This window comes from Protopterus annectens, chromosome 10.part0 (genome assembly GCF_019279795.1).
Source record: "Protopterus annectens isolate FY-2018-M chromosome 10.part0, PAN1.0, whole genome shotgun sequence".
NCBI classification, from domain to species: domain Eukaryota; kingdom Metazoa; phylum Chordata; order Ceratodontiformes; family Protopteridae; genus Protopterus; species Protopterus annectens.
The window spans coordinates 135,176,779-135,193,640 of NC_056744.1; the positions used below are offsets into that span (position 1 = coordinate 135,176,779).

General features: G+C 41.7%; 1 non-coding gene across 1 annotated transcript; it reads left to right on the plus strand.

The window, feature by feature from the left end:
* The first annotated feature begins 12,408 nt into the window (after positions 1-12,408).
* Positions 12,409-12,572, plus strand: LOC122814553. Its single transcript, XR_006366804.1, has one exon. It is a non-coding gene; the product is annotated as a U1 spliceosomal RNA (small nuclear RNA).
* The last annotated feature ends 4,290 nt before the right edge of the window (positions 12,573-16,862 follow it).

Sequence of the window (16,862 nt, forward strand, 5' to 3'; positions counted from 1 at the left end):
TATTAAGAAGAGCTCTGAAAAATACATCAGTGACTTGCTAGTAACCATTTGACTCTCAATATTTCACTGACTGCAATCATGTCATTCGGGAACCCCAAAGACTGAATAATAGCATGCCCTTAATAGATTTATAAGTTCAACCAATATAGATTGAAATAACATGCATATAATGCACTTAACCCAGTATAAATGCCCTGGCTTTTCAGTGGAATCATGCCTCTCCTTTAAAATTTACACTGAGCTCATCAATGAAAGAATCAGTTCTCATCTTAAGGCTTGCTCTGCCACAATAAATTGCTTTACTCAACATCACACAAAACAGTTGCCATTAATGTCCTTATCCTGCAGTGGAACACGCTCTTCCCATCATAACCCTAAATTCCACACATACATTATTGCGTAACATATATTCAGCCCCAGAACTTTAACCAAAGCTCCAAAGATGATGGTGTTTCCATATTCATAAAGGATGTGCACACCTCCAGGCTGGTACCCCAACATAATGCATCAGAGATACTTCAGGTGCAGCTAAAATTGGTAAGACAGCAATTCAGGTCCTAGCCTGTTATAGGTCCCCAATCATGTCCCAAGACTCACACTCCACATTCCAAAGCACCCTGGAGAATATTAGGATCCAACCTAACACTCTTACACTGGGTGACTTCAACTACCTCCATTAACTGGGAAAACTATTCATGTACCAATATACTTGCCCAACATTTCCTGGAATTCATTAATTCCAATGCCCTGGACCAGCTCGTTCTTACCCCCACTAGAGGTAACAACATCCTTGACCTGGTCATTACTAACATGGGCAACCATTGCTGTACTCCAGTAGTCAACTCCTCCCTGGTTAGATCCAACCACAAACTAATCACCTTGGAAATCTACATCCCTTCCACCCCCACCCCCCCACAAAGGTAACCACCATGAAAAACTTCTCCAAACTAACTTTGGGCTCCTAAAAACAGAGATGGCTAACTTCACGGCACCCATGCAAATGGAGAATAGTTGCATGACTGCTGAATCATACACCAATGCACTGTATGAACACGTACACAAATGCATGGATCTCGCCATACCCAATAGAACCAAGATGATCTCCTCCAAAAAAGGAAGCCAATCTGGTGGTCTCCTGCCATAAACAAACTCTACAACAGAAGGAGGAAATGTATGTGGAATAAGGCGAAGTCCCAAGACTGGAAAAACTCCTTTATCAGCCTCAACAACAAGTTGAAATGCCTCATCAAATCCTCTAAAGCTAGCTGTGAAAACAGAATTGCAGCATATGGTAAAGACAACAACAAGGCCTTCTATAGTTATGTAAAGAATCTCCACGGCAATACCCAGATTTGCTCTGAGCTAATGCACAATGGTACCTCCTATAATGAGCCAACAAATATTGCCAATATACTGGCTAACAGATTTAGTGCCAACTTTACCCCCCCCCCCCCCCAGGACCAATCACAATACCAGTAGATTGCCAGGCACCCAGTATTACTGCTGCACAGGTTAAAACAGCCCTGTCCAAGGCCAAGAATACAGCTTCTATGGGACTTAACAATATCCCTGGCTGTGTTCTACATGAACTACAGAGTGAACTGGTACCTCACCTGTGTGCACATTTCAATCACAGCCTCACCTCAGGCTTTGTCCCTACCAAATGGCGCACTGCTACAGTCATCTCTCTCATCAAAGGAGGAGCAACTAAAGACGCTGGGAACTATCGCTCCATTAGACTGACAAGTCTGATATGCAAAGCTATGGAATGCATCATCATGGACCTAATAACCAAGGATATAGGGAATCTCCAAACTCTGGATCCCACACAGTCTGGTTTTGTGAAGGGTAGATCATGCTTGCTCAACTTGGTCGACTTCTTTGAGTCAGTCACCAAAGCTGTGGATGAAGGCAAGGTGGTTCATACAGCCTACCTTGATCTGACCAAGGCCTTTGATATCATTCCCCACTCAGGAATCATAGAAAAACTCACTAAGCTAGGCATCAACCCCTATATCACTAGGTGGGTTGCAAACTGGCTCACAGATAGAACCCACAGTGTGAATGTAGCTGACTCCAAGTTAGACTGCTGACCAGTCACGAGTGGAGTCCCACAGGGATCGGTCCTGAATCCTCTCCTGTTTGGTATCTACTTGTCAGAAGTCCAGGCCAACATGAAGGGACTCTGGCTGACAAAGTTCACAGATGATTTCAAGTTGGGAGCCATTATTAACTCCCCAAGTGATGCTGACATCCTACAGAAAGGCCTCACTGTGACCAATGACTGATGGCAGAACCATGGCTTTAAGCTCAATGCCAAAGGAAAAACCGAGTTCCCATGAATTACCACATCAATGGTAGTCCACTGAACACAGAAGGCATTATAAGAGATCTGGGAACACAGGTTGACAGCAACCTCTCCTTTGACCACCGCATTACCACTGTGGTCAGAAAGTCCTTCTATGTGGCACATCTCATTACTAAGGGTTTTGCATCCAGGAAGAAAAAGGTCATTGTCTCCCTCTACTCTTCCCTCATTAGGCCAGTTATCAAGGTTTGAACTTAGTGGGGTATTATTAATGTTGTAATAGGCAGGGGGTTTTCCTTTGGTGAAGGGGATCATAATGCATTTGTTTGTGGTTAGTTTAAGTCTCTGGCTTTGAAACCAATCGTTTGTCTGTGTAGGCCCATTTTGTAGCATGTTGACATCTTTGGGGGATTCGATGATTGCACCTATTTTGCAGTCATCAGCAAATGTGGTAAGCCATAGGCCATCTGTTTTCTCCTGGACTTCTGAAAAATAGATACCAAACAGTAGGCAGCCTAACACAGATCCCTGTGGAACATCACTGGTAGCAGGTCTGCTAGTAAAGTTGGCATCCCCAACTTTGACTGTGTATGTTTTCTTTGTGAGCCAGTTGGCAACCCATCTAGTGATGTAAGGGTTAATCCCCAGCTGGTTAAGTTTGGCAACCCATCTAGTGATGTAAGGGTTAATCCCCAGTTGGTTGAGTTTCTCAACGATGCCTGAGTGAGGGATTGTGCCAAAGACCTTTATTAGGTTGAGATAGACAGTGTAAACTGTTTTGCCTTCATCCAGTGCCTTGGTGACATTCTTGAAGAAGTCCACCCAGTTTAGTAGGCAAGATCTGCCCTTAATGAAGCCAAACTGGGTCGGGTCAAGAGTTTGAAGATCACATATATCCCTGTTGATATGGTCTGTGATGATTCTCTCCATGGCCGTATAGATAAGGCTGGTTAGGCTTATGGGTCTATAGTTCCTGGGGTTGGTTGAGGGACCTCCTTTGTGTATGGGGATTGCATTTGCTGTTTTCCCCTCAGCTGGGATAAAGACAGTATGTAGATTGAGACTGAAGACCGTGCTCAGCAGTTCAACTAACATGTTTTAGACCATTTAATAAGCAGCCTGGGATGTTGTCCAGTCCCATAGCAGCTGTGTTTTTAGCCTTGGAGAGTGCAGCTATGACCGGCTCTCTGGAGATACTAGGCAGAGGACTGGTGACAGGTTTGTTATGGGGTATGATTGATGGGGACAGGGGGATGAAGTTTTTTCCAAACCTGTCTACTAACAGGTTGGCAATGTCCTCGGTTTCTGTATAAGTGTTACTGTCCACAGATGGTTCGGCACAAAGCTAGACATTCTCTTTTAGATTTCAGACATAGCTGAATAATGAGTTATGATTTTCCTTAGCTAGGGATGCTAATTTATTTTCATGATTAGCTTTAGAGGACTTTACAAGATGTCTAATCTGCTTATTTATGTTTGGAGGGAGTTCTATATTTTCTGGGACCATTCTCTCTTGTTTTTTGACAGCAGTTTCTTTCTCTTATTGTATAACCTATTTATGCTGGATGTCCACGAATGTGTCTTATTTTTTATTTTTTTGTGATTATCTTGATTTGATCTTTTACAATACAGCTAAGATTGTTCATTTAAATAGGTGTTTATACAGGCCATTTGTGTACACTTCAGTATAGGGGTCATTTCTGTCATTGTTGGCAGGGGGGCTGAAACTATTGACGCCATCGCTCAGTAACCTATAGTTTGCTTTGCAGACATTTTTTAACCTTTTTGCTCCTGAGGGTGTGTCAGGTACGATCATTACTTTGAGCAAGACTGATTTAGGATTGGGCTTTACCAGGGAGGGCCCTACACATGGAGTACTGCAGTGATCCCACATGTTGGTGAGTACTATGTCAAGGATGTTAGATCCACCTTGTGGGGGGATGCTGACTATCTGCTCCAGAGAATTTGTATTAACAAAGACCAGGAAGCTTTGGGCAAGCATGTTTGTTCTCATAAATGCTACTCAATTGATGAAAGGATAGTTAAAGTTACCCAGGACCAGAATATTTGGCTGTACTAAGAGTGACTCAAGTAGCTCCAGGTAGATTATGTGGTTTTCCCAGTTCATGGTAAGGGGACCTATAGCTAACAGTGATGTGGAGGGGGTATCTTTCTTACAGTTAGTTGGACTTGGAGTAACTCTATGGAGTCATACTGTTTAACCAGTCTAGAGGTGTCTCTGTTGTAATGAAAATGGGTATTCCTCCTCCCTTTTTTTCTCATTCGTTGTGTGGTTTGAATGTGTGGAAGGCATTATAGTCCTGCATGTCTGAGGTACTCACTGAGACCTTGAACCATGTCTCTGTGATTGTGCAGACATCAGTATCTTCCAGGGTGAGGAGTGCTTCAGGTGAGTGGAGTTTCTGATTTACACTCCTAGCATTAAGCAGGATAACCCTGAGTTTGTTTCTGGAGGATATTTTTATGTCGGCAAGTTTGTTCTTATGACATTGCCTACAAAAGGTGCTATGGGGGAGGCAAGCACCTTTGCCAGCAACCTAAAGCTTAGAGGCAATAGGTGAAGACCATCTCTGGCAAAGCAGTGTGATGTGTCTACCATATCATCCCAAGCTGTCAGATACTGGATCCTCCTGGAGTGACACCAGAAGCTAAGCCAACTGTCGAAGTCAATAATTTTTTGTTTGTTTGTGGCATCATGCTGGGTGAGGGAATAATGCTGCTTAGGACTAGGGACATAACTCACTGGGACACATAATCTGAAAGCTTCACCATGCTTCTCTTCATATAGTCCAGTGAGGTATGTCTCAAGTCATTGACTCCAACATGGACTATGACAGAGTCATAACAGTACCTGTTGTTGACAGACTTGAGTACATGGGTGATTTGGTGGATACTGGCATCAGACAGGCAGCTGAATGTGACCTTCTCATTATCCAGCCTAGTGAGGGGGACACCTGTGCGTCTTACTATGGAGTCAACTATGAGCAAGACATTTCATTTAGATATGTTCTGCCTTAGAGGCTTATTGTGTGAGATATGGATGCATGTGTTGTTATGTGTAGTGGGTGCTGTTGGGACAGTATTATGTGCAGAAAGTTTGAGCTTGGGAGGTCTTTGCTCTTTTGGTATATTTCTAGTGAGTACATCTGTATATGTGGGTTTATGTGTTGTGTACTTGGTATGGGTGGGAGGTGGAGTGTGGGTGCTGACAAACTGCTTGGTATTTATGTTGTTACGTAACAGAGAGAGCATTTATTCCAGATTCATAGTATAGATACAGCTCTCACATATTGCATTTGCATGTTTTATGAGTAGCAGGCTGTTTGTATACATGAGGCAACAGGTACATTGCCTCAGGATGCCCATGTAAATCAGGCTGGCTGGAGAAATGGTAGGAAACTGACCTTCCATTATGTCAGATGTATTTTGTAATAAATGGTGGAGGGTGGGCTAGATGGACTAGATTCTGCTATAGACCAAGTAAAATCAGCAAATCTATGGGAGGTTTAGGGGTAGAAACCTGTACTGGTGCATCAAAAAGCACAGCTAGGTAGAGGTGTACAGCTACATTGTGTGCCAAGAAGCAGGGAAGTTTAGTAGGGTTCCCTAGCAGTTACCTAGGGAAAATTTTACTTTTTTAACATTTGTCTCTATAAACGGCAGTGCTAACCCTCATTGTACAGTGAGCAGCTACATGCAAAAGCTGTGTTTAAATATCAGCTAAGTAAAACCGTTTTCAAACAATCCAACCAATAGGAAAGCCCAAGACTGTGCCTTGATCCAACAATCCCTAACTCAGATGGGTCCTTAACTATACTCCTCTACCACAAGAGTGCACGTGAGCCCACTTAATGTAAAATGGCTGGCTTTAGTGCTCAGAAAAATGCCAACCAGTATAGATTCAGCATGTCTAAATCTAGCCTATGCTATAAATTGTTCAAGTACTGTAAATAGGCAGTGCAGAAAATGCAGTCACAAACAATTCAAACAGTTTAAACTAGGTGGCAACACAGTTGCAAACAGTATAAAAGTGCAAAGAAGGTTATAAAAATACTTATTTTTCAGTACAATTCACAGGATGCATTGGATTTGTTCAGACTGACTTCAGATCTCTGGCTAAGGATGCCAAACTACCACCTCTGCCTGGACTGCTTTGCAACCACTGATTGTTTTTCTTTGTGAGCAGATCTGTCCGGGTGTCTTGGGACATTAACTCCTGACATTTCTTTTCCTTTTTATATATTTCCCCTTTGAATCATCCCCCCCAAAATGTAATACCCTAGTTTCAAGTAGTTAGCTGTCTGCAAAAGATTTAATGTTGCTAACTCATGCCTTTTCCCCTACCTACTGTAGCCCCTCTCATATTCTTCTAATATTTCTCTCCTACTTCTACTCTGTTCTATCCACAATGCCCTCACTGCTGTTTTTAATCCTGTCTAGTATCCTAATTTCTCCAGTTTGGCATACCATCTCTCAACTACTCACACCTGGGTTCCAAAGAAAACCCATTCCCTGACAGCGATAAAACCCCATTCCAAATAGTAGAAGCTTTCAACACATATTTTATAGATAGTATATTCAATTTACTCAAACCTTCCTTCATCCCCACTAACTCTCAACCCATGCACAACCCCAGCCACTCCCAAACTAATACAAAACACTCCTCTGCTTCTTCTTTTCAACCACAGGACACAACTACAGCTGACCAACACCTTACTCTCCAGCCTGTACCCACTCACCACATACATAGGTTACTCCTCAAACAAAAACCCTGTTCTCCCTCAGCTGACGGCCTCCCACCAGAGTACTTAAAATATGCCACTGACGCTATAGCGTATTGTGTCAGTATACTCATCAACTGATCCATCTCAGAATCATACATCCCCACCCTATGGAAAAAATGCATAATACCCCCTTCCACCAAGGCGGTAAGTGCAATGATATTACCAGTTATTGTCCCATCGCTATCTTATCTCCCCTATACAAACTGTTAGAAAAATGCATACATAAACAACTACTTAATCATACGATGCAAAACTATTTCCTTACCCCCACCCAACATGGTTTCAGACCTACACATAGTACAACTGCTACATCAATCTCCTTCACAGATACAGTCAACAAAGCCAAGGATGCCAGGCTACTAACCTCAGTAATACTTCTTTATCTATCCCAGGCCCTTGATACCATTTCCCACCCAAAACTGCTACAAAAACTGTCTTCCCATAGTCTCTCTCCTACCACTTAACAGTGGTTCAGTAGGTGTTTACCAGGCAGATAACTATGCATAAAATTGCATGGAACCCTTCCCAATTATCCAACTAATAGCACAGGTGTTCCTCAGGGGTCCATTCTTGGACCATTGCACTTTAACATCTTCATTAACAACCTTCACACTGCCTCCCACCAAAGCTCCCTAATAGAATATGCTGATGATTCTACTATCATCTCCTCCTCCAACAACATAAAGCATCTTCTGCATCTAACCCAAACTGCCTTCACTTCCATTGAGACCTGGCTAAACAATGCACAGCTCCTGCTGAATCCAAATAAAACCAGACTCCTCCTTTTCACACCCCAAAATCGCTCAGCCAACTTTAAGATCTTTTCTCTAAACAATACTCAAATAGAAGTTGTTTCTCAAGCCAAACTACTAGGAGTGACAATATAATGAGCTTTCCTTTGAAATGCATATCCACAATGCAATCAAAAAAAACTCACTGCTAACTAAGAATGTTATACTGTCACAAAAACGTCATGAATTCAACCATCAAAACCAACCTGACCACTACCTATCTGCTCCCCTTTCTACTCTATGGTCCTCCTATTCTGAAAAACATTCAAATTACCCTCAAAAACAACTTGAATCTTGTTATAATAAAATTGCTAAATTTACTGTAAATGCACCACATAACAGACATACCACTGCACAGCTCTCAGTGTCCTCAAGTTGCTGAAACATCCATACCTCCTAGACCACCTACAACTCAATATGGCACATAAAGTTATATATCAACCCAATAACTACCCAGCACTTAACCCACTCCTTCAAACCTACATACCCATCATGACCCCCTGATCTGAAGACAAGCAACTACTAACCCTACACAGACCTAACAAAAAAGTGGGACAGTGTCTATACCCCTACACTAAATGCCTTACCAGCAAACATCAGAGCTATAACAACCCACAATCATTTTAAACTGATGATAAAAAACACCTCCTAGATGCAAGTATCTGCCCCTGTACCAAAACTACCTAGCTGCCCAGTTCTTACCCCCTCCCTACCTTCCCCTCCTCTTACTTTTCTATACTCTCTTCCTTCCTCCCCCGAACTTCCCCTCCTTTTTTACTCTATTTTACCCTACCATGCTTTCTTCCATCCCTCCCTTAAAGGCCATATCAGCTATATTTATTGATAAATGACTAAGAAATTGATACATTACTAGAGATCTGAGCTCCCCCATTTCTCCCTGTTAATTAGCTGCTAGTATTACTGCTGTACATTAGCTAACTAACTTTTTAACCTCCTTTTCTAAAAGTATACTTGCAGTCCACCTAATCAATCTATGCAGCTGAGCTCAAACTATAGAAACTCTCATAATGTACACCAACAGTCTGCCTAAAAAGATTGCAATACATAAACTAATTGTATCCACTTATAGCTCTGTATTTCTTGTTTGCAAAGATTACTGTGTAAATATATAACAACTGTCTGCATGCCCATAGACTACCTTGTAACTTATTGTAAGCTACACTCCCACATGTAAATTTAATTATCTCTCTACTTTTCTTTTTGTCAATGTTTTAATTTGTGTAGATTTGTTTCCCTGGGCCTCCCCTGAAAATGGATTCCTGACCCAGTCGGACTTTCCCAGTTAACAAATGTCAAATAAATCAATCAATGAATCAATCAAGCAATTAATCAATCAATATAGTGTCAAACCAGAATCTTTTCCCTGAGTCACACAGACAATAAGGTACTGATGTGCTGTACGACCAAATTATGGCATGCATTCCACAAAGCCAGAACTGCTTTTTTTTGCCTCTTTAGAGAAGAAAATCATACCAAGACTGTACTGTTGAACAGCAAAAGGCAGTCTAAAGCAATTTTGTTCAGGGAAGCTGAATGTGCATATCATATCATATCACAACCTGACAAATTAAACAACTCACTTCCTAGTAATTGTATGTTGAGGTTCCCAGTTTTGGCAACATTACTCCCAAATGCATTTTAATATATATATATATATATATATATATATATATATATATATATATATATATATATATATATATATATCTGTTTGTGTGTGTGTGTGTGTGTATATATATATATATATATATATATATATATATATATATATATATATATATATCAGTAAAAATAAATGGGTAGACTGATCCAAGGACTCTTTATAGCCATGACCTGGGCACCTATGCAATTGCAGGCAGTGAAAAGATACTTGCATTTTTTCTTAGGAAGCAAGTTGAACAGTGGTAAAATTTCAAAGTCCCAGTCACTTGATAGATATGTCTAAAGCAGAGCTTTACAGTCCACAAATTAAGACAAAAATTCTAATTGTACTTAAAGTAAAATTTATAAGACTATTAATATTATCACAATGATAAATCTGATATAAGAACAGCAATGTAAGTGGAATGGTTAGGATATCTGGAGGCATTATTAATGGATTTACAGAAATATTAAGATTATTCATGAACTGTAAAGTGGACATGGGACTTTGCTAGCAGTATGGCAAATATTTGGTGATTTTAAAGGTATAGTTTGAATATTATCCTTTAGGAATAAAGCAGTTGTTATGGTAAAGTTGTCTGAGGTGTTCACATAAGTTTTCTTGAATTTTAGTAAATTAGTTGTTTTACTAACATCTGTGGCAAATACTGCCAGCTGTCAGGGGCAATATTCCTAAAATTCTTTCCTTTGATGGCGACACTAATGTATCTGTATTGTCATCTGTGAAGCTGAGCACTACTGGGAAAATTTGATTTTCAGTTTATCTTTTAGAGAAGGCAGTATTTACAGCAACATAAAGGTAAAGATTGAAAGGAGTAGGACTGATGCAGCTGTGACTGAGAGATATTTAGCCTTTAGAAGAGTGGTGCAATGGAGCAATAATAATGAAATGACAGGAGTGTTTACAGTTGTTTCATAGGTTCATAGGTGTGTACTAGGCTAATGGCCCTGGAGGCTTTACAAGCCTAACCCATAGGATTACTCCTGGCATCGTGCCACCCGACATTAGTTCCCAGTGTCTCTGTCAAGTAGAGCCACTGGAGTGATCTCCGGGTGAATTTTCGATTTCCCATCCACTCATCAAGATTTCTCATGAAGAGGGCCAGTGAGGTGCTCTGTTTGACATGTATGGGAAGTGTATTCCATAGCATGCACAGTCTCTGGGTTATTAACCTGTCCCTCCAGCATGTTCTGTTGATTGTGGTAATGAGGTTGAGGTCTCTGGAGTGTGTGGTGTGGAGGAACTGGGATTTCTTTAGATGAAGCATTTCTAACAGAGCTGGGTCAGACATGGCTTTGTAAGCCAAGCAGAGATCACCTCTAAGTAGGTGATATGAGACAGAGAATAGTTGTAGATTTTTGAGTGTGTCCATATAGGACAACTTTTTAAGGCCTAAGATCCTCTTTGTGAGGTACTTTTTGTGGCCTCTCCAGTTGTTCCAGGTGTCTAGTGAGGTACATACCAAATGGAGCATTGTACTCGATAATTGGCCTAATGAGGGAAGAGCAGAGGAAGACAATGACCTCTTTCTTCCTGGATGCAAAATCCTTAGTAATTAGATGTTCATGGGCTCAGTTTTCAGCTTTTTTCTGGTTAATTGGGAAACTTGTTTAAGTCAGTTTGTTTGTTTTCTATTGTTTTATATATATATATATATATATATATATATATATATATATATATATATATATATATATATATATAAAAACAATTTTGCACTTTATGCATCTGCTTTTACTGTATTTGTGTTTCTTCCTACTATATTACTGGGGGCATTGATTACAACTCTGATCTGCGATATACAACAATAAGTATCCTTCTCTGTGCTTTTAAACTGTTTTTTTGAGTGTATCTGCTTTATTTTCTGAAAAAAAAAAAAAAATATATATATATATATATATATATATATATATATATATATATCTTTCTAAGCTAGTATAGTCCAGGGCTGTGTTACAAATCTCTGTGTTTGCCCATACCTTACTTGGATAGAAGGAAGTTTCTCTGTTCACCTGTGAGAAAGGGGAGCTTTGAGCAGCCTATCTGTCCCCGGAGGAGTGGTTTCAGCCCAGAAATTAGTAGTTTATTGGCCATTTTGGGCTAATTTCTATCTCTTTCATTTCCGAGCAGTGCTAGTTTGCTATGGTAAAATTATTCCCGGCTCCACAAAGTCTCCTCTTCAATTTTTCCCTTGGAACTAGACAAACTTTCAACTTAAGCACACAAGCCATTCATTTCTCAGCCCAGCACTTGCTCAAAATGTATAGCAAACACTTATAAACCCTAGCACTAGAACCTCCAATACTGTACAGAAGGACAAGGCTCTCTATTCGACCTTACCAGCCATCCAGTAAAACTGTTCACTGTACCTATCCAGGCATGTCCAAAGGGCAGTTTCAGGTGTACTCTCCAGTCCAACTGGTGAATCTAGGCATTTTGAGGCAATGTTACAATTGCCTCATGTACACAGACAAACCCCTCCTCCTACCAGCAAACACTAATACATGTGAGAGATGCAGTTATACAGCAAAACTAGAGGCTAGGCTCTCTCAACCCAAGACTGGATCAGACAGTTAAGAGGAGAAAGGAAACACTTGCATCACACCACCAGTCTTACATAGTCCCATTAAACCAGCACTGGCAGAAAACACACATAAATACATGAAAACATACTCGGAGGCTCTAAATAAAAATCTGCAAAACCAACAGAGACCTCCAAAGCAAACATCCAAGCAACCTCCATCCCCCAGCACAAACCATGAAACACATACTTCACAAAACCAGTGTGCCATGCAATCACAGCCCTTAAGGCAAAATAACCTACTTACCTGGCAGGGAAGATACCATGATCAAGAAGGTGGTTTTCCCAGGGTGAGGCTCATTCATTGCACACCGAATAGGTTGACCCCTGTGATGTCCTCAAATGCAGGATACTCAACTGCATAATTTATGGTAGTGGGGGACTGCATTCGCGCTGTTCCCTGTTTTAATGGTAATGGAAGTTTTAGTTGTAGGATGTATGTTTGTTAGTATTTGTTTGTGTAGGTAGGTTTATAGTGTGTCTATTGAACAGTGTAAAGATTGGCAGTGTTATACGATATTAAAAGAAGCTTTTGCAGATACTGTTAACTGCCAGGAGTCACTGTAAATAACCTATATCATCAAAGTTTGTAAGGTTAAGCCCATCAAGAAACCCAGATCATATTTAGTCAGTATATACATCACTGTCCAGTTCATTGTCTGAAAAATGATGTGCTGACTTTATCAGCAGATACATTTCACATTCTTTCTAGGTATAAAGGCATGACACCAATTAAACTCTGCAAAGACGTACGCATGAACTACAAAGCAGTACCCAAAATTAAAAAGGGGCACAGGAAAATAATTTTACTGGGTGGCGAAAGCCAGGGTACATTTCTTGGCTAGGCTTGTATGTGCCCTAGGGCCGATAGCCTAGTACCTACCTATGAACCTATGAACATACCCAACATACTAGTAATAGGTGACTCTATAGTCAGGCACACTGACTTCCCACTCACTAGGCTGAATAAGGAGAAGGTTACTGTTAGCTGCCTGTCGGATGCCAGGATCCGCCACATAACACAAGCACTCAGGTCACTCCAGAACAAGTACAAATATGACTCTGTCATTGTCCATGATGGTGTGAATGAACTGAGCTGTACCTCCCTGGACTACATAAAGAGAGACATGGAAGAGCTCTGATCATGTAGCCCAGGCTGGTGACCCTGAGTAGCATCCTGCCCTCACCAAGAATGATACCATGGTATAAAGAAAAAAATTCTCGATTTCAACAATTGGCTAAGTTTCTGGTGTCATTCAAAGGGGATCCAGTGTCTGTCTGCCTGGGATGACATGCTCGAGAAGCCACATTGCTTCACTAGAGAAGGCTTGCACCTTTCACCCTTAGGCTTTTGAATACTGGCCAAGGCTCTTGCCACCCCCATAGTGCCTTTTTTAGGCAAGGCTCAAAAGACAAACCCACCGCCGTAAATAGCACAAGCAACAAAAAACTGAGGGTAATGCTACTCAATGCCAGAAGTCTAAACCTCAAAATGCACCCACTCGAGGCACCCCAGCACTACCAAGCTACAACTCATACCACACATTTCAGCCACAGAAACCAGACTGAAATACAAAAGACGGGGGTGTATCTATATTCATCAAGGATACCCACACCTCCAGGTTAGTGCCACAGCACGATGCTTCAGAGATCATCCACGTGCAACTAACAATGGGCAAAACTGCAATTCAAATTGTAGCTTGCAACAGATCACCCACCATGTCCCAGAACCCCCATTCTGCATTTCTGGAAACACTGGGAAACATAAAGGTCCTACCAAACACCCTAATATTGGGTGATTTCAATTACCCAAATATTAACTGGGAGAACTACTCAAGTACTAACTCCCTTGCCCAACTTTTCCTAGAATTTATAAACTGAAACACCCTGGTTCAACTGGTCAACACTCCCACCAGAGGTGACAACATATTGGATCTGGTCATCACCAACATGGGCGACCGGTGTTCCACACCAGAGGTCAACCCCTTGCTGGTTAGATCTGACCACAAACAAATCACTTTGGATATCCATATTCCGCCCCCACCCCTGGAAAAGGAAACCACTGTGAAAACCTTTTCAAAAGCAAATTTTCACATTACTTAAGACCAAGGTGGAAAGTTTCAAAGGCTCCATGCTGAAGGATAACACTGTCCAAGCTACAAAATCCTTTACTAATGCATTCTACGTGCAGCTACAAGAATGCATGGATCATGCCATCCCAAGCAAAACCAAGACTCATTCCTCCAAGAAAAGGAAACCAGTCTGGTGGACTCCTGCCATAAACAAGCTATGCAATAGAAGGAGGAAACTAGTACAGAAAAGAGTAAAATCCCAAGAAGGGAAGACATCCCTGATCAGTATCAGCAAGAAACTACGATACCTCATAAAATCATCCAAGGCGAGCTTTGAAAGAAAAATTGCCAAGGACTCCAAAGATAACCACAAGGCATTCTTTAGCTATGTCAAGAATCTACGAGGCAATGCTCAGATCTGCTTGGAGTTATTGCAGAATGGCACAAAATACACTGAACTGACCGATATCGCCAACATCCTGGCAGACAGGTTCAGCGCAAACGTCACCCCCCTCTCACCACCAAAAGGGCCAATAACCATACCAGAAGAATGTAGAGTCCCTAAAATCACAGACACTCAGGTTAAAACAGCCCTCTCCAAAGCCAAAAACACAGCATCAATGGGACCAGATGGTGTCCCAGGCTGCGTCCTACATGAGCTCAAAGATGAACTAACCCCTCAGTTAAACACACTGTTCAAACTCAGCCTCTTCACAGGCTACATACCCATAGAGTGGCACACAGCAATGGTTATTAAGCTCCACAAAGGTGGAGCCACAACAGACCCTGGGAACTATCGCCCTATAAGTCTGACTAGCTTGGCTTGCAAGGTTATAGAGCACATCATCATGGAACTCATTAACAAAGACATTGGGAACCTCCAAACACTGGACCCTACCCAGTTTGGCTTTGTTTAGGGCAGATCATGCCTCCTAAACCTGATAGACTTCTTTGAGACAGTTACCAAGGCTATAGACAAGGGAAAGGTGGTACACACAGCTTACCTAGACCTCGTTAAGACCTTCAACACCATTCCCCATTCTGGTATTATAGATAAGCTCACCAGGCTGAACATAAACCCCTACGTCACAAGATGGGTTGCCAACTGGCTCATGGACAGAACCCACATGGTGAGAGTTGCAGGAGCTAAGTCTGACTCTAAACCGGTTACAAGTGGCATTCCCCAGGGCTCAGTCCTAGGACCCCTCCTGTTTGGCCTATCCTTCTCAGAGGTACAGACAAGCACAGGAGGGCTATGGCTGACCAAGTTCGCAGATGACTGCAAACTAGAGGCTATAATTGACTCTCCAGCTGACACAGACATCCTCCAAAAGAGTCTCACTGTGATGGATACCTGGTGTCAAAATCATGGCCTCAAGCTAAATGCCAAAAAGTACATAGTCATCCCCTTTGGAAAAAACAAAGTATTCACAAGCTACCACATAGGTGGTAGTCCCCTAAATATGGAAGACATAATAAGGGATCTGGGGACCCAAGTAGATAGTAACCTCACCTTTGATAATCACATTGCCAAAGTTGTTAGAAAATCCTTCTATGTGGCCCACCTAATCACAAAAGGGTTCACATCCAGATCAAAAGAGGTCATTGTGCCCCTCTACTCATCACTCATCAGACCCATCATAGAGTACAATGCCCCATTTGGGATGTACCTTACAAGACACCTGCAACAGCTGGAAAGACCATAGAGGTACCTCACCAAGAGGATCACTGGCCTCAAACAGATGCCCTATGCAGCTCAACTGAAGAAACTCCAGTTGTACTCAGTTGCATACCGACTACTCAGGGGTGATCTCTGCCTGACATACAAGGCCATGTCCAACCCAGAATTGATGGACATGCTCCACTTAAAGAAAAACTTATCCCCTCAAGCCACACACTCTAGGGATCTAAACCTCACCACAACAATAAATAGGACGTGCTGGAGGGATAGATTCCTGTCCCAGAGACTTCCCATGCTTTGGAAGAAGATCCCAATCTACATTAGGCAGAGCTCCTCGCTAACACTCTTCAAAAGAAACCTTAACAAGTGGATGGGAAACAGAAAGTTTACCTCGGGATCACTTCAGTGGCTCTGATGGACAGAGGTACAAGGAACTAATCTAAGGGGGTAGCGAAAGCCAACACATTCTGGTTAAGCTTATAAATCCCTTCGGGTAGATAGCCTAGTACCAACCGATGAACCTATGTGCCACAGAGAAGGACTTTCTGACCACACTGGCAATGTGATGGTCGAAAGAGGGGTTGCTGTCAACTTGTGTTCCCAAATCTCTTATGCTGCCTTCTGTGTTCAGTGGACTACCATTGATGTGCTAATTCATGGTAACCAAGTTTTTCCCAAAGGGGATGATGACACATTTTTTGGCATTGAGCTTAAGGCCATGGTTCTGACACCATGGTTCTGATATATCCTATGGGAGCTGACTTGGCATACAGTATAAAGCCTTTGTGAATGATGGCCATTCAGTCATGACCCTTTGGGTTCCCTTTCTTGCCCAAATATGTTGAATGTTGTAGAGAGAATTTCACTGTTAAGATTACCAGATTTCAATAGATTTCTCTAACAGGCAAGATATCAAGAAGGCAATGTGATAGTTTGCAGC